At 49.1% G+C, this 26,120-nt stretch overlaps 1 long non-coding RNA gene across 5 annotated transcripts; it reads left to right on the top strand.

Annotated features, from left to right (window-relative positions):
- The first annotated feature begins 121 nt into the window (after positions 1-121).
- On the top strand, positions 122-11,238 carry LOC110295334 (uncharacterized). 5 transcript variants are annotated; one of them, XR_015046921.1, is made up of 3 exons: positions 124-716; positions 1,822-1,982; positions 6,502-7,225. It is a non-coding gene; the product is annotated as an uncharacterized LOC110295334 (long non-coding RNA). The 5 variants fall into 5 exon arrangements; XR_003836703.2 differs by lacking the exon at positions 6,502-7,225 and adding an exon at positions 10,341-11,238 and having other exon boundaries at positions 129-576; XR_003836704.2 differs by having other exon boundaries at positions 130-576.
- Positions 11,239-26,120: the final 14,882 nt, after the last annotated feature.

Raw genomic sequence — 26,120 nt, 5'->3', positions numbered from 1 at the left:
CCGCTGTTGTTCTGATGGACAGGCCATTTCCACCAATAATTACGAGTCATGACGGAGTTCTGTTTCCCCCTTCTCCGGTGGGCGGAGACTGAGGCTTCTGGGAGCCCCGGAAGGTGAGGAGGTGAAAGGTGAGGTGGGAGGAGTGGAGGAAAACGGAGCTTCTGTGGGCGTGGTCGCGCCGGGGGACAGCCAATGAAGAAGAAGAGCGCCGGGGCGGGGCAGAAGGCGGTGAGAGCTGGGCGGGGACCAGGGCACTCGTGCCAAGTGACTGGTGCTCGCTTCAGGCTCCTGCTACCTTCTGCGGGCGGAAAGTGGGTGTCCCGGGAAGGGACGGACCCCATCTCTACTATGCCGCAAGCGCGTTGTGTCAACAGGCTGGCTGTGGACGGCCCGATGAGCGTGACTTGATTTTGTACTTTCTGCCACCTCCAATTTTCTCAGAACGCAACATAAGAAAAAGAACTAACAGCGGTGTGTACAGGATTGCTTCGAAGATATGGGTGCTGATGTTTGGTCATTGCTATGGGGGAGGTCGCAGAGCTGAGAGTTTCGGAGGACGCTTTCTGTCTTGTCTAGGTATGTGCAGCTGCTTCCTTCCTCCCCGGGCTTCCGCAAACCCCGAGACAGAACGCTTCGCGTCCGTGGACTACGGCTTGTGTGTGCCCTCGGCGGATCTCTGAGTTCAAGGCCAGCCTGGTCTACAGAATGAGTTCCAGGTCAGCCAGGGCTACATAGAGAAACCCTGTCTCGTAAAACAAAACAAACAAACAAAAAAGGGACCAAAATTCTATTATTTAATTTCGCTCTTTTAAAAATCATTTCCTCAGCACATGCTGCCTTTTGCCGGCCGTGGGCGTGGGGCAGAGCATGCCCACACAAAAAGCACAGCTCACACCTCATAGGGAATAAGTTTATTCTGGAGTCATTTATGAATGACTGGCCCAGAAACAGTTTTAGGACACCCCAAATCCTATGTTCCAACGTGAAAACAGTTTCAGGACGTTTGCATTAGTAGCAGAACAAAGAAAGCCACAATTCAAGACATAAAATATATTAGTGGAAACATTAAGTAGGTGATTATAGCAAACAGGAATCTCAGCTGTAGGCCGCAGATGCTATTTGATAGCAATCTTAGCCCTTTGGTGGAGATTAGAGTTTTGTTACTATGTTACCAAGATTTTAATCTTCTTTTCCTGATGTTAGGTCTGACACTGAGTGGGGCAGGGAATCTATTTAATGAACTAAAGATAGCCCAAGATAAATTGTAACTAGGCTCTGCACCTGCAAGATTCAGCATCTCCACAGTCATTGAGGTTTTAATCTGTCAATTGGCCTTTGCAGACAGTTTCTTTCCAGGAATCCTGGTTCACTGGGGTTTTGTAGGACAAGTGACCTGATTTGTTAATTCATTAGGGCTGGGGTCGAGTAAGAGGAGAAGGGATACCGTTAGAGCACCAATGAAATCAAAAGACATAATTGGATTGAGTCTATGGCACTTGGTTATGATGGAACAGACCAACTGTGAAAAGGGCAGGGGACTGGAGTGGGACGGGTATAAGATGGTAATTCAGTGCCACTGGCCCTTTTGTTAGGGAATGATATGGGCCAATGGGCAGAGCTCTGGATGGGAATATTTATGGTAAATTGTCATATTGGCTGGCAATGGCTTTAAAAAATACTCTAGTTTTAAAAGGTGAGATTTCTTGTAAGACTGTGGAAAAGTGATGACAATGTTGAAGCCGGTGATGAGTACTGTGGGGCTTATTCAGTTTCCTTTGAAACTTTCTGAAATAAGACTTAGACCTCCTGTGACTTTCCCAGGCAGTAACACCAGCTCACCAGATTGCTTCTGTCCTGAACATGGTTCCTCTTAAATCTTGGGTCTTCTCATTGGCTGAAAGGCGTCAGAGAAATGAGAATGCCCGTGACCAGCGCATCTGTAAGCAGAGACAGATGAAGCGTTAGAGCTGCTGTGTGTGGAGGTATGGGTCTTCCCAGGGGTGAGGACCCTGGGACTCTGAATCCCTTCTCAAGCCGGGGTTCTCCTGCCAGGAGGCATACCGGCCTGTGCTGCCACCTGGTGACCCACTCAGGAACTACTTGAGTGGGGGCCATCTCCAGAGGTTACCATCTTAGGCAGTTCTGTAGTCCCCCTGAGGTCCAGAACTTCACCACCCACCTGGGCAGCAGTCTACACAAGGAGATGGAGCTGCCTGGGGAAAACACTTGGGTTAGCTATCTGCGTTCACATTTAGCAGTTGTCATGGATGGCCCAGCAGAGACAGGGATGCTGGAAGATCAAATGAACACCTGGGGTGGCCCCAGAGAGGATGAAATTGGTGTTTACAAAGAAAGCCAGTCCTCAGAAGGTCCTGAAGCTGGCCCCACAGCTTGATTGTGGGCGTGATATGCATTCCAGCATAATGTCTGCTGTGTGCCAGGAGCTTTAAGATGTCTTCTTATAGATCAGACCCAAGATTTGCTGGGCAGAGAAGTGGTTGGCCAGGTTAGGTGAATCACAGCCAGAAGAAGACAGGGCTCTTGAATATTCCTTTATATTGCCTAACATTCACTGGGGTGGGAAGCAGAACCAGCGCTGTCTCCAAACGGTGCCCATCACTGCCTTCAGTGACGTGGTGGTGGTGCCTCAGGTAAGGGGTGGCTCTTCATCTCCTCATGCAACCTGGAGTCGTCCAGTTTGGAAACATCTAGGATTGAGGGATGTGGGGGTTCACCTTCTTTACTACCCTGACTGGATTGGAATCACCTAGGGGAGAGACACGTGGGGGTGTGTCTATGACACTATCACAGAGAACCCCCAGAGAGGTTGAACTGAGGGAAGATCCACTCTAAATGGGAGTGGAGCATCCCGTGGACTGAAGCCAAAGACGAGAATAAGAAAGCCTGCGGAGTACCCGCTGCTGTCTGTTGCCCTCTGCTTCCTCGTCCTGGAAATGTGAGCGGGCAGCCTTGAGCTCCTGTCGGGGCCTCCCTCACCAGGATGGACTCTAACCCTCTCGAACCAAAACGAGCCCTTCTTCCCTTAGGGTGCTTCTTGCCAGCTGTTTTGTCACAGCAATGGGAGAGGTAACTAGGAAACTAGGAATAGCAGGCAATTCTCTAGATGGACTCCAAGGACCATCCCACACCTTCCCCATCACCCAGTCAGACACTCTGTCTAGGTGCTTCTGGGCAGGAGCTTGCACTTGGTTATCCATGTCCCAAGTCCATTGTCCTTGAGGTAGAGATCGACTTGTAAGTTTGAGGTTTTAAGTCCTTTAAAAGTAGCCAGCAGTAAAGTCCAGGTGAAATCGGGAGAAAGTCTAGAGTCCCCATCACTGTCTGGAAGGTGGACAAGTGCTCCTAGAAACAGAGAGGCAATCCCCAGCCTAAACCAGTCAGAATATGAGCACTTCAGACCTGCTGCCTGGAAGAGTGGAAATAACCAGCCACTGGGCGGAGCCAGGGAGTGAGCCCTTCCCCGGGGCCTGCTGAGCTTTGGAGAGGAGAGCTGGTTTACGTCACAGAAGCCACAGCACTGCCTTCTCCCCATTTGTCATACCCTTACTTGTGGGCTTTGATGCAGAGCGTGGAAATGTGTCTTACACCTTGGTTGCCCTTATGACCCCTGACTCATAGAAACTTGGCTTTCTCCACCCCACCCAGATGCATGGGTTCCAAATGGAAAGAGATGCTCTTGGTAGGAAAAATACCACTGTGGGGAGGAGGCAAGGCTGTGGATGATCAGGTTGCAGTCACCTGCTCCAGAGACTTCCTGTGAGGCCTTTTATTTGGGTTGGCAGGTGCATGGGAGATGAGCAAACGCAACATAAGCCTCCATTTCCCTGGGAACATTTCGGTGATGGTGGCATCTGGATTCCCAGACACATTCAGGATAGTCACAGGAGTGGATGTCAAGTGGCCTTAGCTGGACCAAAGGAGAGTTGGGAGGTGCTAAAGTCCCAGGATCCTGACGACCCCATCTTATAAAGCTAGTGGGTGTGAGAGAAGGTTTGACTATAAAACTGGTTACATTGTCTGGCTGAAGGCCCGTGCCCCATGAACCTTCCCGTGTGGTGATCAGATCAGTGAGAAAATTTTCAGAATTGGGAAAGTGCAATGGGCATACAGAAGGGTGGAGGGGTCCTACACAATAGTGAGTGCTTACCATGGGAATGCTGGAAACTGACTCATGGGGTTACTTAAGGATGACAGCTTTTCCCTTGTGGCTTCCCTTTCTTTTGGTTGCCGGCCTTGGCATGCCTGCCATCCCAGTTCACCCACTGTGAGGGAGATGGCTGCATAGACAGTCACTACACACAGCACTGTGAAGAGACTGACATCTACTCCCTCACTCTGGGCTGCAGACAGGGCCTTCTTAGTTCTGTGTGTGTGTGTGTGAGGCCCTTGTATCTCCCACCACAGTCCCCTGCCCTTTCCTCTGGCTTCCTCTAGCCCTCCTGGAGTCCTCTCATAAGAGCTCAGTGCTTATCCTGAGCCCTCAGTGATTTAGATGATCTCAGTTCCTTCATTTAACCACCTTCGCATAGTTCCATGTCTATAGGCCAAGTGCTTAGGATGGGGCACATTTGGGTACCATTGTTTAGCTCTGAGGCAGGACAGGGCCAGAGTTTGAATCTGCTGTCTCTCAAAAGTGTATGTGTAGCCGGGCGTGGTGGCGCACGCCTTTAATCCCAGCACTCGGGAGGCAGAGGCAGGCGGATTTCTGAGTTCGAGGCCAGCCTGGTCTACAGAGTGAGTTCCAGGACAGCCAAGGCTACACAAAGAAACCCTGCCTCGAAACCCCCCCCCAAAAAAAAAAAGTGTATGTGTTGGAACCTTGGTTCCTAGTGCAGCGGTATTCAGAGGCTGGGGGATGACAATCATGGCGCTACTTCCACATTTGTTTGTTCATTCACTCATCCTTCCTTCCTTCTTTCTCTCTTTCTCTCCTTTATTTCTTGTTTTGGATTCTGGGATTGAACTCAGGTTTTCATGCTTGTCCAGGAAGCATCTTATCTCCCCAGACCACATTAGCACTGTTTTTGAAACACCTGTGGATGGTGGTTGGCTCATCATGAGGTTTCTGACCTCTAAGTGTAAAACTACAGTGATATACTTAGAGGCTAGTGGGTCTAGAGGGCGGGACTTGTTATAAACTCACCCTTGTGGCTCTGGCATGTTTCTCTCTCTCTCTCTCTCTCTCTCTCTCTCTCTCTCTCTCTCTCTCTCTCTCTCTCTCTCTCTCTCCCTCTCCCTCTCCCTCTCCCTCTCCCTCTCCCTCTCCCTCTCCCTCTCCCTCTCCCTCTCCCTCTCCCTCTCTCTCTCTCTCTCTCTCTCTCTCTTTCCTGAAGGCCATTAGGTGAGCATGTGTCCCACCACATGCTCCCAGCAGTGCACTCTTGCCTCGACACAGGCCAGAATGAATGGAGCCTAGTGGCCAGGGATGAAACCTCTGAAACCAAGTCAGGAGAGACCCTTTGCCCTTTCACTGGTTGCCTTGCCGTATTTTATCACAGCCATGGGAAACTGAAAACACACAGGGCCTCCAGCAGAACCCACAGATGAACCCTACTCCTCAGTGTGTTAGGAATATTTCAAAAGGAAGTAGGGTGGGAAGCAGGCTTTCCACCTGCTCAGGGCTAAGAAGACAGGGGGATGTGTCTGCAGGGGCTGGACCTGGGAGCCCTCTGTTCCCTGTGGGATCACTCCTGCATATTCAGGCTCCTCTCAGAGTGCTCCTCTGTCCTGAGTCACTGTGAGGCCGAAGCCTGCCATGGGGTAGGATCTTTTTTTTTTTTTTTTTTAAATTGTGTGAGACAGGCTCTCATGACACAGTCATGACTGGGCTGAAATTCATAGATATCAGCCTGCCTCTGCTTCCAGAATGCTGGGATTAAAGGTGTGCATCACCACCCTAGTGGAATCAGTGTTTAGAGATAGACCTGGCTGTCTGAGTTTGATTCCTGGATCCTGCAGTAGGTGAATAGAACCAAGTCCTGGGAGTTGTACACACACACACATTTAAAATAAATCTGACAATAACACATATGTTTAATAGAAAGGTGTATTTCTTTGTAATTAATTTCTTGTGCCTGTTGCTTCCTGCACCTGTCAAGATCAGCCTAACAGCCCCTGAGTGCTACTGCCATCTGGTGGCCACACCTTTATTTTATTTGTCTTATCAGTATTCATTGTTGCCACTTAAAATTGTTTTCAGTCCATTAGTCGTGTATATGTGTGTGTGTGCACATATGTATGTATGCTCACAAGAGTGTGCATGCCCATGTATATGCGAGTGCCTATGTGTGAGAATGCATGTAGAGCCCACATGTGGCATCAGATGTCAGACAGACCCTGCTTGCTTTTGAGGCGGAACCTCTCACTGGCACCCCAGGACTCGCTGGTGAGGCTAATTCCACCTTCCCATTCCGTTCCTGGGATTACAACCGTGGTGCTACTTGCTTTCAGTTTTGTTTGTCTGTTTTTCTTTTTCTTTAGGATTCTGGAATAGAACCTGGGTTCCCACGCTTGTGCAGCCATCTCCCCAGCCCCCGTTAATACTGTGCCTGAAGTAGCTGCTCTTCTGAAGTCAGCTCTGCCTTCTACTTGACACGCCTTCCCTTACTTACTTCTCACTTCATTTTCTGACTGCATTTGCCTCAATTCAGTGTTGATATTTTAAAATTGAGATCTGTTATTATTTTGTCATGTAGCCCAGGCTGGCCAAGGTCTTGCCTCCCTTTAAGCTTATTTTAGGAAAATTATGCTTACTTGTGGAGTGCTTGTGACAGTGTCACCCATATACACACACGGTATGACATTAGATTATGCTAAGCCTGTCATCTCTAGAAATTCTTAGTTGTGAAACTCAGAGCCTCTCCTTTAAGATTTTTTTGATAGAATTGAAGACCCAGAAATGAACCCACACACCTACGGTCACTTGATCTTCGACAAGGGAGCTAAAAACATCCAGTGGAAGAAAGACAGCATTTTCAACAAATGGTGCTGGCACAACTGGTTGTTAACATGTAGAAGAATGCGAATCGATCCATTCCTATCTCCTTGTACTAAGGTCAAGTCTAAGGGGATCAAGGAACTTCACATAAAACCAGAGACACTGAAACTTATAGAGGAAAAAGTAGTGAAAAGCCTCGAAGATATGGGCACAGGGGAAAAATTCTTGAATAGAACAGTAATGGCTTGTGCTGTAAGATCGAGAATTGACAAGTGGGACCTCATGAAACTGCAAAGCTTCTGCAAGGCTAAAGACACCATCAATAAGACAAAAAAACCACCAACAGATTGGGAAAGGATCTTCACCTATCCTAAATCAGATAAGGGACTAATATCCAATATATATAAAGAACTCAAGAAGGTGGACTCCAGAAAGTCAAATAACCCCATTAAAAAATGGGGCTCAGAACTGAACAAAGAATTCTCACCTGAGGAATACCGAATGGCAGAGAAGCACCTGAAAAAATGTTCAACATCCTTAATCATCAGGGAAATGCAAATCAAAACAACCCTGAGATTCCACCTCACACCAGTCAGAATGGCTAAGATCCAAAATTCAGGTGACAGCAGATGCTGGCGAGGATGTGGAGAAAGAGGAACACTCCTCCATTGTTGGTGGGATTGCAAGCTTGTACAACCACTCTGGAAATCAGTCTGGCGGTTCCTCAGAAAATTGGACATAGTACTACCAGAGGATCCAGCAATACCTCTCCTGGGCATATATCCAGAAGATGTCCCAACCAGTAAAAAGGACACATGCTCCACTATGTTCATAGCAGCCCTATTTATAATAGCCAGAAGCTGGAAAGAACCCAGATGTCCCTCAACAGAGGAATGGATACAGAAATTATGGTACATTTACACAATGGAGTACTACTCAGCTATTAAAAAGAATGAATTTATGAAATTCCTAGCCAAATGGATGGACCTGGAGGGCATCATCTTGAGTGAGGTAACACAATCACAAAAGAACTCACACAATATGTATTCACTGATAAGTGGATATTAGCCCAAAACTTAGGATACCCAAGATATAAGATACAATTTGCTAAACGCATGAAACTCAAGAAGAATGAAGACCAAAGTGTGGACACTGCGCCCCTTCTTAGAATTGGGAACAAAACACCCAGGGAAGGAGTTACAGAGACAAAGTTCGGAGCTGTGATGAAAGGATGGACCATCTAGAGACTGCCGTATCCAGGGATCCATCCCATAATAGCTTCTAAACGCTGACATCATTGCATACACTAGCAAGATTTTGCTGAAAGGACCCAAATATAGCTGTCTCTTGTGAGACGATGCCGGGGCCTAGCAAACACAGGAGTGGATGCTCACAGTCAGCTATTGGATGTATCACAGGGCTCCCAATGGAGAAGCTAGAGAAAATACCCAAGGAGCTAAAGGGATCTGCAACCCTATAGTTGGAACAACATGATGTACTAACCAGTACCCCGGAGCTCTTGTCTCTAGCTGCATATGTATCGAAAGATGGCCTAGTCGGCCATCACTGGAAAGAGAGGCCCATTGGACTTGCAAACTTTATATGCCCCAATATAGGGGAATGCCAGGGCCAAAAGAATGGGAATGGGTGGGTAGGGAAGTGGGGGGCGCTATGGGGGACTTTTGGGATAGCATTGGAAATGTAATTGAGGAAAATATGTAATAAAAAATATTAAAAATTAAAAAAAAAAGATTTTTTTGGGGGGCACTATAGTTGTAAGGGAGGTTATCCCCCTCAGAAGCAGTACAGGACATACCCAGACACAAAATTCTTAGCACAAAGGAGATTTATTACTCTGGGGTGGGGGTGAGGTGGGTGCGGCAAAAGCAGACTGAAGCAGCAGCACCCCTGAGCAGGCGTTTCCACAGGAGTGGGGTTTGAGGAGGGAGAGGGGGAGTAAGTGCTAGGGTGAGTTGGTAAATCCTGACTGGACGCGTTAGCCAAGTAATGAGTTTTGACCTTGGTGTTTTGTCTCAGGAATGAGTTAGTGGGGCCAAATAAGGGAATGGGCCTTGGGAGCTAGCTTTAGGAATGTCATCTAACAATTTTTAATAAGGGAGAAAAGGGTCAAAGACAAAACCAGTGGGCAGCATGCTTGCCATGCCGGGGCCTGGCAGAGCCCTTCAGCAGTGTATTGTTAGTCACCTTGTGGGCTGACAGTTGCTCCACATGCTGACTCGGTGCCCGTCCATCTCTCCCAGCCTCCTCCACACTCAGTTCATATTGAATGGGAGCTGTGATGGTGTCCACCCTGCCTTGTCTCTAACTTCAGTGAGGTTGCTTTGAAAGCTTACTAGCACAACCCTTGCTGTGAGCTCCCAGCATTAAAGGGCACTCTGTTCACACATGTCCAAGAAACTTCTGTCACAGCAGTGGCCTTTCTTTAAGCCGGCATCCTCTCCTGGGATGGATTCACCAAGCTCTTACCTCCCCTCACTCTTACACTTTAAAACCCTATCCCACCCCTTCCTACCAAAAAGCTTGACTCATAACTCATCCCTGGCTCTTTTATCCACAGCCTGATACTGGCTTTGCATCACACCCAGCACTGCAGGACCTCAGCAAGGGCTCTGAGGATAGGCTGAGATGCAGGGGTGAGGTGGGCTCTGAGGATAGGCTGAGATGGAGGGGTGAGGAGGGCTCTGTGGAGGGACTGAGATACAGGGGTGAGGTGGGCTCTGGTGGGATTGAGATGGAGGGGTGAGGTGGGCTCTGGAGAGGCTGAGATGGAGGTGGGTGTGTGCTGCTGTAAGGATGACTAATGTAAAAGGAAGGTCTCTGGCATTTGGGCAAAGGAGGAACTAGTGCAGCCCAGGCAGCCTGGAATGGAACGTCACAGTGACTGACTGAGCAACAGATGTGCCCTATTCCCTCAGTCTTCCCCAGATCTGGTGGTTTTGGAAGGGACAGCAGGGCTTCCACTCATTCACGCTTTGCTGTCTCCAGGACTCCATTTCTGCCTTCTAGAGGCCCAGCAGCACCCTCTTCAGGGAGACCCATGGGTGGGACACCCTTTGCCCTGAGTAGGAACTTGGCTGCCTGCAGTTCTCAGGGTCACAGGCTTTTGGTAAGGAGCAGTGGGCAAGCACTGAGCTGCCTGCAGGCCCCATGCTCTGTTGTCATAGTTCTGCAGCACAATGCTGCCCACAGCCCTCACAAGTAGACGGGCACCACCAGTTCCAATAACACCGCACAAAGGAGAAGATGGCTGGTGGACAGGCAAGCCATAGCTTGCTGCTTCTGACCTAGGCTTGTGCGGTTGTGGCTTTAATTTTTTTAAATGCTTCCACCCAGATTTTACTTTTTTTTTTTCTCCCTTCAGCTGTTCAACCCAGGGTCCAGACTTTTCAAGGGCTACTCTGTTAGTCCGAACTACTCACTGCTGACACTTGGCACCTAGTCTTCACTCTGGGACCCCAGAGACATTCTTCCCTGCTGTGACTATGCATGGGGAGGTGTGTCCACTGCCCGGTATTTCAGCTTCACAAGAGGTCCCACAGGCGTCTCTCACTTGAAGGACAAGGGCCAGGGAGACCATGTCAATGGGAGTTACCTGTAAGGTCACGTGCTGCTGCTTCTGGTTCACTCTCTGACCTCTCCTGAAGAAGCCAAGCTGCAGAGATGAGCTACAAAGGACATTCTCAGAGCTGTCAAAAAGGATCAGAGGAGAAAGGCTTCAAAGAAGACTCCGAGACCAGACCAGCTGTTTGGAAAAAACAGAAGCCAGCTGAGCTGTCTGGAAGAAGTTTAGATCAACTGAGGCACCTGGAAAGGACAATCCATCTCCAACCTGCTGAGCCTCATGAGTGCTGTGCGTTCCAGGCACCCAGCTTTGTGAGCTGTGGCCCATGCTGGGGTAGGCTTTGGTGATACTGCTGGTTTTGAGTCTTTTCTACTCCTGTAAGTAATTCTTCATCCATACTCTTGTGAGTAACCCCAATAAAACTCATTGGTCCACCAAACTAGACCTTGGTGGTATCATATTTGGTCTATTTTGGGTTCCCAGTTTGGTGTGAGTGAACATGGGTGTTGCATCTCCCCCCAAAAAAGTTTTGTCACACAAGTGGTATCATCCTAAAGACTGGGGTGCTGGGGTGGAATAAAAAGGGAAAGTCAGTCAGCCTCTCCCTCCCTGCCCGGTCCCCGCTCCTCCCTCTCTAGTGCTCACAGGCTTGCTTTCTCCACCACTCTCTCTCTCCTCCCTCCCTTGTTTCCTTCTCTCCCCCCCCGCCCCCCCCCCATCTTTTGTTAGGAGATAGTTTCCTGAGTTCAGCCATCTCAGGAATGAATTCCACTTTGTTGGCAGGATCAAAACTGAGCTCCTATTCCCAGTCCCCAGAACCCAACTCCTGTCCTGCTTCTTCAGATGTTTCGTGTTTGTCTGCTAAGCAGTAAAGGGTATAAAGAGGGAAGATGCTGTGACCCCATTATCTAAACTAAGGCATGAAAGTCCTAAATGTGCTGTCTGCCTCAACTTAATTGAGTACATGCAACTTGCCACTCCTTTGTTCCCTGGTCATTCTAAAATTCCAGATCAGAGTCCAAGAAGGGATTTGAGCCAGCAGCTAACTCAAGGTGACTCAGATAAGTCTCAGTTACCAATGTTAACTTCCTTGTTTAACCCCCTGTGTTAAAATATGATTGGTCAATGGAACAGTTCACTCCAACATCCTCCCTTGCTTTGTGTTTCTGTCCTATAAAAATGTGCAATCTCCGTTTGGGATACAGTTCAGTTCCTGAACTGGCCGCCTCCCTGAGCTCTCAGAAAATAAAACCTTCATTTCTAAGCTTCTGTCTGTGAGGTGCATTTTCTCAGCTTCCACCCTGAACCCAACACTTTCACACGTTCTCCTTCTCTCCCTTCCCTTCCCCCCACTTCCCCCTTTGCATCCCTCTCTCTCTCTCTCCTCTGTCTCTGTCTCCCTCCCCCTCCCCCTCCCTCTCCCACTCCTTTTCCCTCTCCCTCCCCCCTCCATCTCTCTTTGCCTTCCTCCTTCCAGACTTCCTTAAGGTAAGCAGACTTTCCACAACTCCACCCACCAAGATGTTCCACCTCACCGCAGGCTCACATCAGAGCCAAGGTCTGAACCCTAGGAACTGTGAACAGATCCAACAGTCCCTCTAAGATGTTCTTCTGTGTGCTTATCACTGTAGTGGGAAACTGAAGAAAACAGCGTGTTCCAGAAAAGCAGGGCCATTAGAAGCAAGCTTTTCCTGCAGTGTCCTTCTTGATAAAGCTCTTTGAGGCATGACACTCCAGGGTGGGGAGTGAACCACCTGTCTTAGTTAGGATTTTACTGCTGTGAACAGACACCATGACCAAGGCAAATCTTATAAAAAAAACAACATTTAATTGGGGATGGCTTACAGGTTCAGAGGTTCAGTCCATTATCATCAAGGTGGGAGCATGGCAGTATCCAGGCAGGCATGGTGCAGGAGGAGCTGAGAGTTCTATATCTTCATCCAAAGGCTGCTAGTGGAAGACTGACTTCCAGGAAACTAGGGTGAGGATCTTATACCCACACCCACAGTGACACACCCATTCCAACCAGGTCACACCTATTCCTACAAGGCCACACCTTCAGATGGTGCCACTCCCTGGTCCAAGGATATACAAACCATCACATTCCACTCCCTGGTCCCCATAGACTTGTTCAAAAACATGAGTCTATGGGGGCCATACTTAAACATAGCATAATGCAAAATGCATTTAGTCCAAATTTCAAAGTCCTCAGTCTACAGCAGTCACAACAGTGTTAGAAGTCCAAAGTTCAAGGTCTCTTCTGAGATTCATTCAACTTAATTAACTGTAATCCCCAAAGCAAGGCAGGAAACCAGCTGGGCAAACTCCAAATTCTGCATCTCCATGGCTGATGTCAAAGCAGTCTTCAGATCTCCACTCCTTTTTCATCTTTGTTGACTGCAACAAACTGCTTTCTCCTGGGCTGGTTCCACTCCCTGTTAGCAGCTTTCCTCAGTATGTATCCCATGGCTCTGGCATCTTTAACATCTTTGAGTCTCCAAGGCAATTTCAATGTTACAGCTTCTTGTTTCAGTGTCTGGGATTCCACTTGATCTTTTGGACTCCTCCTAAGGGCTGGCATCACTTTTCCAGCTCTGCCCTCTGTAGCACTCTAAGCTCAGGTTGATCCACTCCACTATAGCTGCAGTTCTTGGTGATCACTCCATGGTTCTGACATCTCCAATACACTGGGGTATTCCACTCCAACTAGGCTTCACCAATAGCCTCTCATAGGCTCTCCTCAGGGTGCCAAGCTTCAAATCCTTTGCATGACCCCTTCAGTCCTGGGCCATCAACTACAGCTGAGACTTCACCTTCTCCAATGGCCTTCCCTGGCCTCTCACAGTGCTAAGCCTCAGCTTCTCTCCATGATCCCTTCATTCCTTCACAAGCAGTACCGCCTGAGTGACTCTTACACATTACCAAGTCCAGCCACAGCAGGAGGTACAACCTTGGGTATCTCTGGAACACAGCTTCTTTGTGCTCCCAGAAAACAATTTCCAGAAGATTTCACCTCAGTGATGCTGGTCTCTTCTTAATCACTGCTAATTCCTTAGCTCCAGCTAACCAGCATCAATTTTCCCAGTAGTTCCTTCCATTCTTAACTCTAGAGTCAGAGCCACATGGCTGAAGCTGCCCAGTTTTGCTGTTAACAGGATCTAGAACATGATCCCCTTGTACTATTACATTAACACTGGCTTTATGTTTTCTAAATCCTTCACTGCCTAAGCTTGGCTATCCTGGTCCTTGCTCTGTAGATTGACCTTGAATGCAGAGATCAGCATGCTTGTCTCATGGGATTAAAGGTGTGTACCACCATGCCTGGATTTAATTAAACTGGGTAGAATCTTGCCCCAAGGTCCCACTCCCTTAATCTGTTATCTCCTAGAACACAAAATTTTGCTCCATTTCACTTCCTGGTATGCCTTTAATACTTGAACCATATATTTTATATTTGGCCTTTCTAAGCTTGCTATGCTTGTTCAAACTTCTCTTTGTGAGACTTAACCAGAGAACAAAGTCTCTGCTGGGCTTTTTTGAAACTTCTTTTGTCAATGCAATTAATGCAATTAATCCAAGTCTCTTCACCTTAGTCTCAGGCAAACTTTTCAGACAAGGGCAAAAAGTAGCCACATTCTTCACCCAAATACCACAAAACCAGTCTTTATGCCACATTTCTGAAATTCTTCTCCTTTGAAATCTCTTGGGCCAGAACAACACAGTTCAAATCACTCCCAGCAACAAAGTCTTCCATATTCCTACTAGGATGACCCATTAAGCCCCATTTAAAGCATTCCACTGCTTTCCAAATCCAAAGTCCCAAAATCCACATTCTTTCAAATAAAAGCATGGTCAGGCCTATCACAGCAATACCCCACTCCCGGTACCAACTTCTGTCTTAGTTAGGATTTTACTGCTGTGAACAGACACCATGACCAAGGCTAATCTTATTTAAAAAACAACATTTAATTGGGGCTGGCTTACAGGTTCAGAGGTTCAGTCCATTATCATCAAGGTGGGAGCATGGCAGTATCCAGGCAGGCATGGTGCAGGAGGAGCTGAGAGTTCTAGATCTTCATCCAAAGGCTGCTAGTGGAAGACTGACTTCCAGGAAACTAGGGTGAGGATGTTATACCCACACCCACAGTGACACACCCAATCCAACCAGGTCACACCTATTCCTACAAGGCCACACCTTCAGATGGTGCCACCCCCTGGTCCAAGGATATACAAACCATCACACCACCTAAGAAGTGATCTGTGGGTAGGGGCAAGGTTTCTTTTCTTTGGACTTGGCTATATCCAATTTTTAAAGATGCACATGCATTATTTAAGCATTATGCTAATCTACAATCTCTACAACATAAAGTGTGTGTGGGGTGGGGTGGGGGTGGGAACCCTACCTTATAAAACTGCAGCTGGCAGACCAGGCTGTCTCCATGCAGGCCCCTCCCAGGACCCCTGCAATTTGATTTTCTGGAAACACCTGCAAAGCAGTCTACCTCACAGTTCTGGAATAGTGTGCATGTACCAGACCCGTGTTCCTCACAAATACCAAGTTTTACCTACACTACATTACTCATTCCTCCTCCTAACTAAAACCCCTCAGAGCTGTTCCAGTTTGCGAGGGTGCTTATGCTGCCTGCTGCCTTGAATGCTGATTCAGCTTGCCTGACCCCCATCCAGGGACATTCAAAATGCTTCCAGTCCTTACCAGCCAGGCATAATGATATATGCCTTTAATCCCAGCACTTGGGAAGCAGAGGCAGGTGAGTTGCTGTGAGTTCAAGGCTGGCTAGCTGATCTAATTAGTGAGTTCTGGAATAGCCAGAGCAACATAGCAAGACCCTATCTCAACAAAACAAAAATTTTCCAATTTGTTTGAACACGCATCTACATAGTTAAATTACAGAATTAATAAAGAATTGTCATAGAGACTTCTGGCCATCCAGGATATAGAAAGCAAAAACATAAAGGAAGCCTGGCTGAGAAAAAATGGCCTTCACCAAGAATGCTTGTCTGCCTCGTGTCCGCTCAGAAAGTGCCTTCCACACAGTTGCAGATCTGTGTGGGATGTGAAGACAAAAAGCCCCTAAGCCTTAAAAGGGCCGCTGTTCAAGTGAGCCATTATCAACCTGGCTGAATTGAAAAGGAGACCTTCTGCGATCAAAGAGGGAGAAAGAAACGCTTAAAGGGAGGGTCAGTTGGTTCTAGCTGTAACCTGGGTGTGCCCAGAAACAGAATCATAGTTCACGGAAAAGACAGCCCCACAGACAGAAGCTACACATCACAGAATGTGTGTTATTTTTCTAGCTACCTGACAGAGCAACTTAAAACTTAGTTTGTTCCGGGTCTGGGTTCAAGGGTTCAGCCCATCCTGGTGAGGAAAGTGTGTGCCTGTAGTCAGGAGGCAGAGCCATGGGTGCTGGTGCCCGGCTCACTTTCTCTCTATTCACTCTAGGACCCCAGGCCATGGCATGGTACCACTCATCAGACTGGGTCTTCCCACCCCAATTAGACTAATCCAGAAACTTCCTGGCAGATAGACCCAGAAGTTTGTTTCCACATTGAGTCTAAATCTCAAGTTGACAGTCAGGACAAACCATCACACAATGATGTTGGCAAAGAATGCGGAAAAGTGCTGTGTTTCAGCAACCATGAACAGGAAGGATGCAAAGGAAATCACAGTGTGGAGTCACTCCCCACTCCACCAACAGCTGAGATCACACAGCACTTTTATGTGGGGCCTCATCTTAGGCTATTACACTTGGGATTATTTGTTCCACAGCTGTAGCTAGCTAATGCACTCATTTGGGAAGGCTTTTAGGAATGGTTCAGAGGGTGGCAGGGATACCTTTGGGGATCAGGTTTTTAGAGACTTACTTTTAAATTATATGTGTGTGTGTTGTGTGTGTGTGTGTGTGTGTGTGTGTGTGTGCGCGCGCGCGCAGTGGGTGCTGGTACAGGAGAACTCCAGAGGCCATCAGACCCCTTGGAGCTGGGGTTACAGGTGGTTGTAAGTCACCGGATCTGGGTACCAGGAACTGAACTTAAGCCTCCTGCAAGAGCAGTGCATTCTCTCAGCCACTGAATCATCTCTCCAGCCCACCGGGACTCGGAGTATAATGTTGACTGATATTTTCTATTCTGATATAATGTGCAGGGCACCCTGTAATCCTAGTCCTGGAAGGCTAGGCAGGAAGACTGTGAGTTTGAGGTCAGCCTGGGTTACACAGTGAGACATGTCATAAAAAACCAAAAAGCATTGAACACATTAAAGTTTTTGGTGGGCTTTTAATGTTAATTGAATTTCTTCATAATGGCACTGATTGCCACTTTCCCTGGCTGAGGCCGACTCTGCTTCAAACTGCAGATTTCTTCTCAGCCCTGGCGAGCTCTGGCTACTCTGGGTCAGTGCCCAACTGAAGCTTCTGTGCCCTGTGCTAGATGCTGAGGAAGAAAGACAATTCATGCGAGAAAATGCTTGCAGGCAAACGCACACCAGTGTGCCACAGATATGGGGGTCTGACCTTTAAAACCAATTATCAGCACAGTCTCAAGCTGCCACCTATGGGACACTGCACAAGCTTTGGGAAGCACACCAGCTGCTTAGTCTGCCGCTACCCTTTGCACAACTAGACCATGCTGTGTCCCTAGTGCCTTCTACTTGGGGCCCAATTCATTGCCACAGCCTTGCTTGCCCACAGATGCCCTGACTCTCCTTGATGGGACCCAGCAAGGATAGCAACTGGCCCTTGCACTGGCTTTTTGACTGGACAGTCTGCCAGGCTGTTCCTTGGCTGTGCGCTGTTTTAAAGAGCAGGGAATCCTCCACTATGACAGCCATCCCAGACTCAGGGGTGGGGAGTGTGAGTCTTGCAGCAGCCCTCAAGAGGAGGATCATGGCTTCTGAAGTGTATGGCATTAGGAGGCCATGGTCAGAGGGAAGTGCTGTGGTACATGCCTATAACATAGCAGCCACCATGACAACCTTTGTGGGCCCCACAGCCTGCCAGGACCAGATTGCATTTTAAACAGGAAGTGCTCCCCTACATTGACCAAACTTTCTAGCATGCTGGAGAAGATACATGCTGCTCACTGCCACTTCAGACCAGAAGGTACCCTGTCTCATGACCTTAGGGTATTCCCGTCTGTGTATGAAGTTGGGGCTCTGCCCCAGGTCACGCAGGAGTCCAGGTGGATAGAGGATTGACTATGGGAGCAGATGATCTCCAAGAGGAAGAAGGCCCTCAGAAGGCAGTCCAAGTTACAGTCTCTGGCCACACCGAGTCATAGAGGAGGTCTGTGACCACGGTGTTACCAGAGCTACATGCCAGGCTCCTGTTAGCAGAGAGTGGCTGTTGTGGCTTGGCTTATTCTCCCCAGCCCTGGGGGAATGTCCAAGAGAGATTCCCCCTTCAGGCTGTCATCGAGTGTGTGTGTGTGTGATATTCAGGACCTCCTCCTCAGGAACCCAGGGTCACAGGCCACTTTGGTTGCCTCCTTCCACCTCCTAAGCCCTGTTACCATCTCCTGTCTCTACCCACATACCACATACCCTTTACCAGCCACAGAAGGTCTTTGGTGTCTTTCACACACAGCTTAGCTGCTAACCTTCATTCTGGGGTTCCAGCATCACACAACCCCTTTTCTGTGTGTGCATATGTGCTCCCCCAAACCTCGTGTGTGTGTGTGTGTATCTTACATGATCAAAATAATTTAAATATAAATCAGGTCTAGTTCTCCCCCTGCACCCCGTTTTGGCTCCTATGATTGACTTTATGCATCTTCGCCCCTTTGCTGACTTTGTGTGTGCATGCCTGTGAGTGTAGAGGCTCCGTCACTGTGTTATTTTCTGAGACAGTGTCCCTCACAGGACTTGGAGTTCCTCGGTTTTGGTTAGACTGGCCAGTGAGCTCCAGGGATCCTCCTGTCTTTGTCCTGGGGCCACTTTTCTAAAGTGAGTGCTGGAGATCTGAACTCAGGTCCTTACCCTCTGTGGAACAAATGCTTCACTCAATCTCTGGGCCAGCTCCTCCCCTCCTCCCCAGCCCCCCCCCCCCCCGATTATTTTAACCCAAATGAAATTAGCCTTAGCTCAGAGCGTGATTCAGGCCTGCTGTGGTCTAACAGCTGGATGATGTGGATGCTGCTTAGGGGCTGATTATAGTCATCTGTCATGGTCATCACTGTCTGCCCCAGGATCACTGAGGCAGCAAGGTGTATTCCCCAGGGAACAGGTCTGTGTTTCTTTAGGGGCCAATTGTATATCAATAGAGACCAGTAGACTCCGCCCTCCCCACTTGTCATGTGAAAGTCAAGGCTCCGTGCTAAAACCAAAGCCAAGAACACTGCTCTATTTTTGACAAGCGAGCCTATCTCAGACACACTTCAAATTAACAAAGTGCTAGGCTCCACCAGGCAAGTGTGGACTCCGTCCACTACAGCACCCTTCATGTTGGATAGAGGCAGCAGCCTGCAGGTCTGCCTTGTGGTGCATGGGCAGAGTGGCCATTTTCTAGGGACACAGCTCAGCCTGAGAAGGGAGGAAGGAAAAGCCACGCACGCTGCAACCTGGAGGTCACTATACGAAGTGCGACAACCTGGCTGTGGAAAGGGAAATCCTGGCTCAGTGGCTGTGAAGTACCCAGGACAGGCAAACTGGATGACAGAGCAGAGGCAGTCAGCACGGGTGGGGAGGTGCTTAGTGGTAACCTGTGCAGTATTGGGGGGAGGGAGGTAGACATGCTCTGCAGATGAATGGAGGTGATGGCCAGCTCTGTGACTGCTTCAAGCCCTGTACTGTACACTCTGCAGTGGGTGAGATCATGGGGCCTGTGCTGTGTCTCTACTGTCATAGCTAAAAAGTGGGCAATGTAAAACACTTGCATAGTGGCCCAAACCTGCCATCCTGTCGTTTGAGAGGCATAGGCAGAAGGACCTGGATTCCAGGCTGTCCTGAGATACAGGAAACCATGTCTCAATAAACCAGCAAAGCAAGAAGCACTTAGTAAGCCCACTGTGGTGGTTTCAATTTTTCTCAAGCAGTAAAACTCATGCGACCTGTGAGCCCTATACTTCCTCACAGAAGGCTGGGTACTTGCCCAGTCCACAATGTCCTTTCTGCTTAGTGAAGATGAAGACTAAGTTTGAAGGCTGAAGAGATGCTATGGGTGAGCCATACCTCTGACTCCTGTGTGAATGGCCTCATCCCAGATCTGTGAATATGACTGTCTTAGTCAGGGTTTCTATTCCTGCATAAACATCATGACCAAGAAGCAAGTTGGGGAGGAAAGGGTTTATTCAGCTTACACTTCCACATTGATGTTCATCATCAAGGAAGTCAGGACTGGAACTCAAGCAGATCAGGAAGCAGGAGCTGATGCAGAGACCATGGAGGGATGTTCTTTACTGGCTTGCTTCCCCTGGCTTGCTCAGCTTGCTTTCTTATAGAACCCAGGACTACCAGCCCAGAGATGGTCCCACCTACAAGTGGACCTCCCCACTTGATCACTAATTGAGAAAATGCCTTACAACTGGATCTTGTGGAGGCATTTCCTCAAACTGAAGCTCCTTTATCCGTAATAACTCCAGCTGTGTCAAGTTGACACACAAAACTAGCCAGTACAGTGACCCAAGGAGATAAGGACTTTTCTGAGGGGATGCAGTTAAGATGAAGTCATCAGGTGCGATTTGGTCTCCTCGTGGAGAGGATTTGGGGCAGGGATGACATCTAGGGGGAAAAGGGTCAATAAAGGCAGAGATTGTCCTAATGCCTCCTCACCCAGGGGGCACCAGGCATGGTCATCACTTACCCTATATCAAGCCACCTCTGCCCTCCATCACACCCTCCATCAGACCCACATGTAAAATGTCTTCACCCACAACACTCCCAAAGCCCCGTGAAGTCCAGTATTGCCTCTGGGTCAGACAGAATCTCACACCGTTCATTCCTGACCTGTCCCAGGTCTCTACCCTCTCTGAGGTTGGGCCTTTCTCAGAGTCCTGCAAGTTGTCCTCTGACTGTCACATGCACAGCCTACATACGCCTGCCCACTCAAGGCAAGGTAAAGATAAAGATACACATCCAACCCAGGGGTCTTTTCCTGTACTCCCAGTCAGGCACAACCATCATGAGAGGTAAACACTTACACATTGTCCTTACACACTGATGGCTACTTTGCTCCCGCTCTGCTGGCTGGGTTTGTGTGCCAACTCGACACAAGCTAGAGTCCTCCGAGACGAAGGTTGAGAAAATGCCTCCATGAGATCCAGCTGTAAGGCATTTTCTCAATTAGTGTTCAATAGAGGAGGGCCCAGCCAGTAAGCAGCACCTTTCTGTGACTTCCACCTCAGCTCCTGCCTCCAGGTTCCAGCCCTGCTTGAGTTCCTGTCCTGATTCCTTCTGTGATGAACATCAATGTGGAAGTGTAAGCCAAATAAACCTGAAGTGGAAATTTCTGGTTTCTTTGGAAACTCAGTTGTGTCACGTGATGCTTTTCCCCGAAAGCTGTCTTGCGAGAGGATGTTTTGCTGAAGCAGACACATGCGAGGGAGGGCATAGGTTTTGCTTGAGAGAAGGCATGATGTTTAAGCAGAATATAAATATAACCCCACAGACAGTCTCTCTGGTGTCGCTAAGCTGTGCAGTGCTTTGCTGATATTCTTTGGTCTTCACTTCATAGAGAGAAAGGCAACGAAGAACTTCTTCTCGTGGTGTTCCGGCTGACTCGGGCCGATTCTGCTGACTCGTGCTGATTTGGCAAATCCTTGGGGTTTCAGCTGGATGGAGCCACTGCTACTGATTTGTGCTTGGTGTTTGCTATTGGACTTAACTGCTGATATCCTGACAAGGAAGATTGGAATTGTCCCCAAAGGACTACTTCTAACCAGGTCTACAGACCCCTTTCCTTTTAACCTTCTTTCCCCACTACCCCTGGGTGGTGGGCTAGAAGAAAGGTTTAATTAAGAACTGTAATTAAGTTTTGAAAAATCTAAGCCAACATAAACCCTTTCTTTTTTTTTTTTTTTTTTTGGTTTTTCAAGACAGGGTTTCTCTGTGTAGCCCTGGCTGTCCTGGCACTCACTTTGTTTGTAGACCAGGCTGGCCTCGAACTCAGAAATCCGCCTGCCTTTGCCTCCGGAGTGCTGGGATTAAAGGCGTGTGCCACCACGCCCGGCTAAACCCTTTCTTTTAAACTTGCTTTTTGGTCATGGTGTTTTCTTAAGACAACAGAAGCTTTAACTAAGATACCTACCCAGCACACCGGCTTATTTTCTCTCCCTGCTCTGGGAACTCCGTGTTAATGGGATCTTACAATCCCTGGCCTATTGTAAATAGCTTCTTCTGCTTGACATCGGGCTCTAAAGGTACACCTGTGCTGTGCCCTATTTCGGAATGTCACTCTTTTCTGTGGCTAAATAATATTCCTTGCTATCTCACTGTATGGCCAGATCACATTTTGTTCACTTGACATTTGATGGGAGATTGGGCCATCCCGACCTTTTGGCCTCTCTGAACATCTGTTTTTCGTGGACATTGGCTTTCATCTCTTTTAGATATTATATTAGTCACTTTTCTTACTGTTACAACAAATGCTGGACAGAAGCAACTTAAGGGAGGGTGTTGTTTTGGCCCACAGTTTGAGGGTGCAGTTCATCCTGGTGGGATAGCACAGCGGCAGGAGGCAGTGGGGTTACACAGTGTCCTTCTCTGCCAGCCGGAGGCAGCTTGTTACAATGTGTTTCCCAGTCAAGAAGCGGAGCTTGCTGGAGCATAGCTTGCTTTCTCCTGTTTATTCAGTCTGTGAGTACAGCCTGTGGTGCTAGTCTCACAGACAGGCCCCGAGGCATCTCCTATGTGAATTTGAATCCAGTCAGGCTGACAGGGGAGATTCACCGCTCTAGGTTTGCGCACGTAGAACTGGCATGCTGCACATCATGGAATTCTACGGGAGAAAGGAGCAGACTGACTTCCAGAGCCACCCCCACATCCTTATTCCTCCTGGCCTTGTGGACTCATGTCATTATATCCTTTTGGCTTTGATCTGTAGCTCTCTGCTGGCTAACGAGCCCAGCATCTCTTCATAGGCCTCTGCAGAACACCTGCCGAGGTCGCTGCCTCTTTATGCCTCCATTGCAGGACTGCTTTAAGCATTCTGATACGATCTCTTGGCAGATGTGTGCTTTAAAGTGTTTCCTCATCGGCTTCCTGCTCCCGAGCGTGTCCTTTGATAAGCAGCGTTTTGGGTTTGATGAATCTCCTGTGCCCTTCACTTTTGTTGTTGTTGTTACTGCTGCTGCCCATGCTTTTGTTTCTGTGGTGGTGTTAAATCTGAGACCGGGATGATGCAGCCCTGTGTCTTCTCACTGCATGTGTGCCCATCACTGGCCTGAAGCTTGCCAATTCAGCCTGGCTGGCTAGCCAGCAAGCCCCAGGGATCCTCCTGTCGCTGCCTCTTGGGTGCTGAGATCACACACATGTGTCACCATGCCTGGCTTTTCCCACATTGGTTCTGGGGATCAAACTCAGGGCCCTCTGCGTGTGCAGCAAGCACTTAACTGACTATTTCTCTGGCTCCCACCCTATGTCTTCTAAGGGTGCGTTAGCCTGTGCTTCTCCAGGCAGCCATCTAATCCCCTGTGAGCAAACCCGGCAGTTCCACCTGGAACACTGAGAAGGTCCATCCTACTGCAGCTTGCAGAGCTGTCAGGGTAGGGGGTGGGCTAGGATAGAGCTGGGTCAGAGTTGGGGAGTACTCAGAGAGGAAGAGACTAGGTCAGTTTCAACAGTCTATGAGCTAGCTTCAAAGGGCAGCTGAAAGATGAGCCACAGGTGTTCCCTTAAGGGGCTGCAATAGGATGGGAATGGGCAGGGAGGGTCTTAAGAAGGAAGGCTTTTTGCCTCATGGAGGCTAGGCAGGAACTCTCAGGAGTTGGAGTCGGAACCAATTCCCCTCCCCCACCTACCCAACCCCTCCCCCAACCTCTACATAGGGAAGAGCTGGTGTAGGCTGGGGAGGGTCTCTGGTAGTCAGACTGTAATCAAAGATCCGAAGAGCATCTGCCAAGCCTTGGGCCTCCGTGGGCACCCAGTCTCCTGGACCACTCCTTTCCTAGCTCTGGAGATCCTGCTCCAGGCTCCCTTTGCCTGGCTGTTAGCCATCTTTCTATCCAGGTCCTAATTCTGCGGTCACCTCCTTTGAGCCACAGTCCAGGATTGCTCACCCCAGTTTCTCCATGTCCCCTGTGTGCCCTGCTTCCTCCTGGCATGGGCACACTGGGATTTCCTTGCTTTCTCCTGGGCAGCGGGCGGCTGCCCCAGGCTCTGATGGAACTGTTTTCCCTTCTGTCCTCCCTCATCCCCGCTTCCTTGCTGGGAGCACTCACCCCCATCACTTTGCTGATTCCCTCACGCTGGGATAATTGCCTAGCTGGCAGAGGCCTGGCAGAGCCCGATGCCCTGTTGAGTCCAGCCTCCTTCTGCACCCCCTGCCTTCAGTTCCTCCAAGTCAGCCTGATTTACTGGTCTTCCTGGGCCTATTTGCCAGGTGTCTGGCCCTGTCTGGAAACAAGTGCTTTGCCTTGAGGTGATAAACGGGCACAGTGGGGCTCAGCTTGGAGCCAGCGGGTGTGAATGGTGCAGCCTGTCTGCCTTCGCTCTTACTGCAGACTTCAGCCGAGAAAGCATTTAAAATACAACCCCGGTCCTGATTTTCCTTTGTTCTTGGAGCTCTCTTCACACACTACCTGTGTTTTGAGAAATCAGTGCAACAAGTCCTGTTCACTATGCCCTTTAGCCGGAAAGAGGAGACCCTATTGGACCCTCAGTCTGTATTCCTCCCAGAAGGCAAATGCGCACCTTGAGGTGATCATGGCAAGGGGTATGGCCTCTCAGGGCTCAGGAAGAGCAACCTTGTACCATGCTTCTTTGTGTCCCTGGGGGAGGTCAGGTGTCCTTGGCTCATGAGTATTCTGAGTGACTAACATGGGCTCAATGTGGCCTCCCTGGGGCTGTCACTGAGCTGAGCTGTTAGGTACTCTGCCAACATGGTGCCCGCCGAAGGAAAACCCACACAACCCTTTCCTGCTGTTCTGCACTGGAAGCCCAAGGCTGTTGAGGGGGTTGATCAGGACCATGTGTGGCCCGCAGACCCTGCAAGGCTGAGCAGCCAAGGGAGCTGGATGGCAAGTGAGGACTAAGGTATTCCCAGCCACACAACACCTTCCTCTGTGGCTCCTCCTATGGTGCTCCTCTTGGCTTCCTGAGCCACCTTAACTGGGCTGCTTCTGGGGCACTGGATAAGGCTCTCTTAACCTTCTGAGCCTTAGGCAATGCCCTGTGCTAAGTGAGCTGGTGCCCACCCCCTTGCTGTCCGACTGTGCAGGCACTCTCTGCATGCCTGTGTCTGTATGCATACACGAGAGTGCACGTATGTATGTTTTCTGTGCGCACATGTGCAAGGGCATGCACGCATATGCTCTGTGGACACATGAGTGGAGAAGTCTGTATGCATGCTCTGTGCAAGCACATGTATGAAGGCATTTACGTGTATGCACATGCATGAGATCACATACACGTGTTTTCTGTACATGCAGATGTGCAGGGTGGAAGCTTATGGCTCAAAAGTGATGTGTTTGGGAGTCAAGCTCCAAGGAGTAAAGTTGTGATGGTTGGCATTAGCATTCGTGGTCAACTTGACAGTCTCTAGGTCACTGGGGAGACAGGCCTCTGGGCATGTCTGTGGGGGGGGGGAGGGTTCTTGGTTTCAGTAATGGAGGTGAGAAGAGCCTCCCATAGTGGGCAGCACCATCCCTGGCTGGGGCTGGACTGTCTGTGTGAAGAAAAGGAACAGCAGCAGCAACATCACCTCAGCTTCCTGACTGCAGATGTGAGCAACTGCTTCAAGCTCCTGCTGCCTTGATTTGTAGCTTGATGGTACAAGATACCATGATAGACTACACCTTGAACTGTGAGCTGAAATAAGCCCCCTTCCCCTGGGTTGCTTTCTGTCATCGTGTTTGTCACAGCAACAGGAAAAACAACAACAACAACAACAACAACAACATCTAAGCACTGTCCTGCCTAGGTTACAGCATGGTCCTCCATGTACATGACTGTTGGGTACAGGGCTATGGCACAGGAGGCTTAGGACCTGGGATGCTTAGTTTAAGCCTTGCCTCTGCCACAGCAGGCTACCAAACCTTGAAAGTTCAGAACACCTCTGTCCGAAGCTTCTGTTCTCTATAAAGGGATTCCCTTCACTTCTATAGCCCAATGGAAAGTCTATGGGATGGAGCAAGACAGTGATGGACGGAGTGGCTTGGTATCTGAGCCAATGGGTCCACAGATATCCCCTCTGTGTAAGCGGAGCCTATGCTGAGCTGCCCATTGGGGCGGGCCCCTCAGTCTTCCTCAGCCTTGTAGTTTGTCCTAAGGAGTGACCCAGAAGCTTGGCCCCCGCCTTACTCTCACTGTGCCCATGGCCTGGGCTGGAGCCAGAACTTAGGATGCACATCCTGGGTAAATGACAAACTTCAGCATCCTAGCTCCTGCACTGTCGAATGAGGGTGCACCTC

Source organism: Mus caroli, unplaced genomic scaffold, assembly GCF_978045245.1.
Source record: "Mus caroli unplaced genomic scaffold, Mus_caroli_1 scaffold_4, whole genome shotgun sequence".
Taxonomy (NCBI): Eukaryota; Metazoa; Chordata; class Mammalia; order Rodentia; family Muridae; genus Mus; species Mus caroli.
Note: the sequence above shows the minus strand (reverse complement) of the source record. Positions and strands in the feature narration are given on the sequence as shown.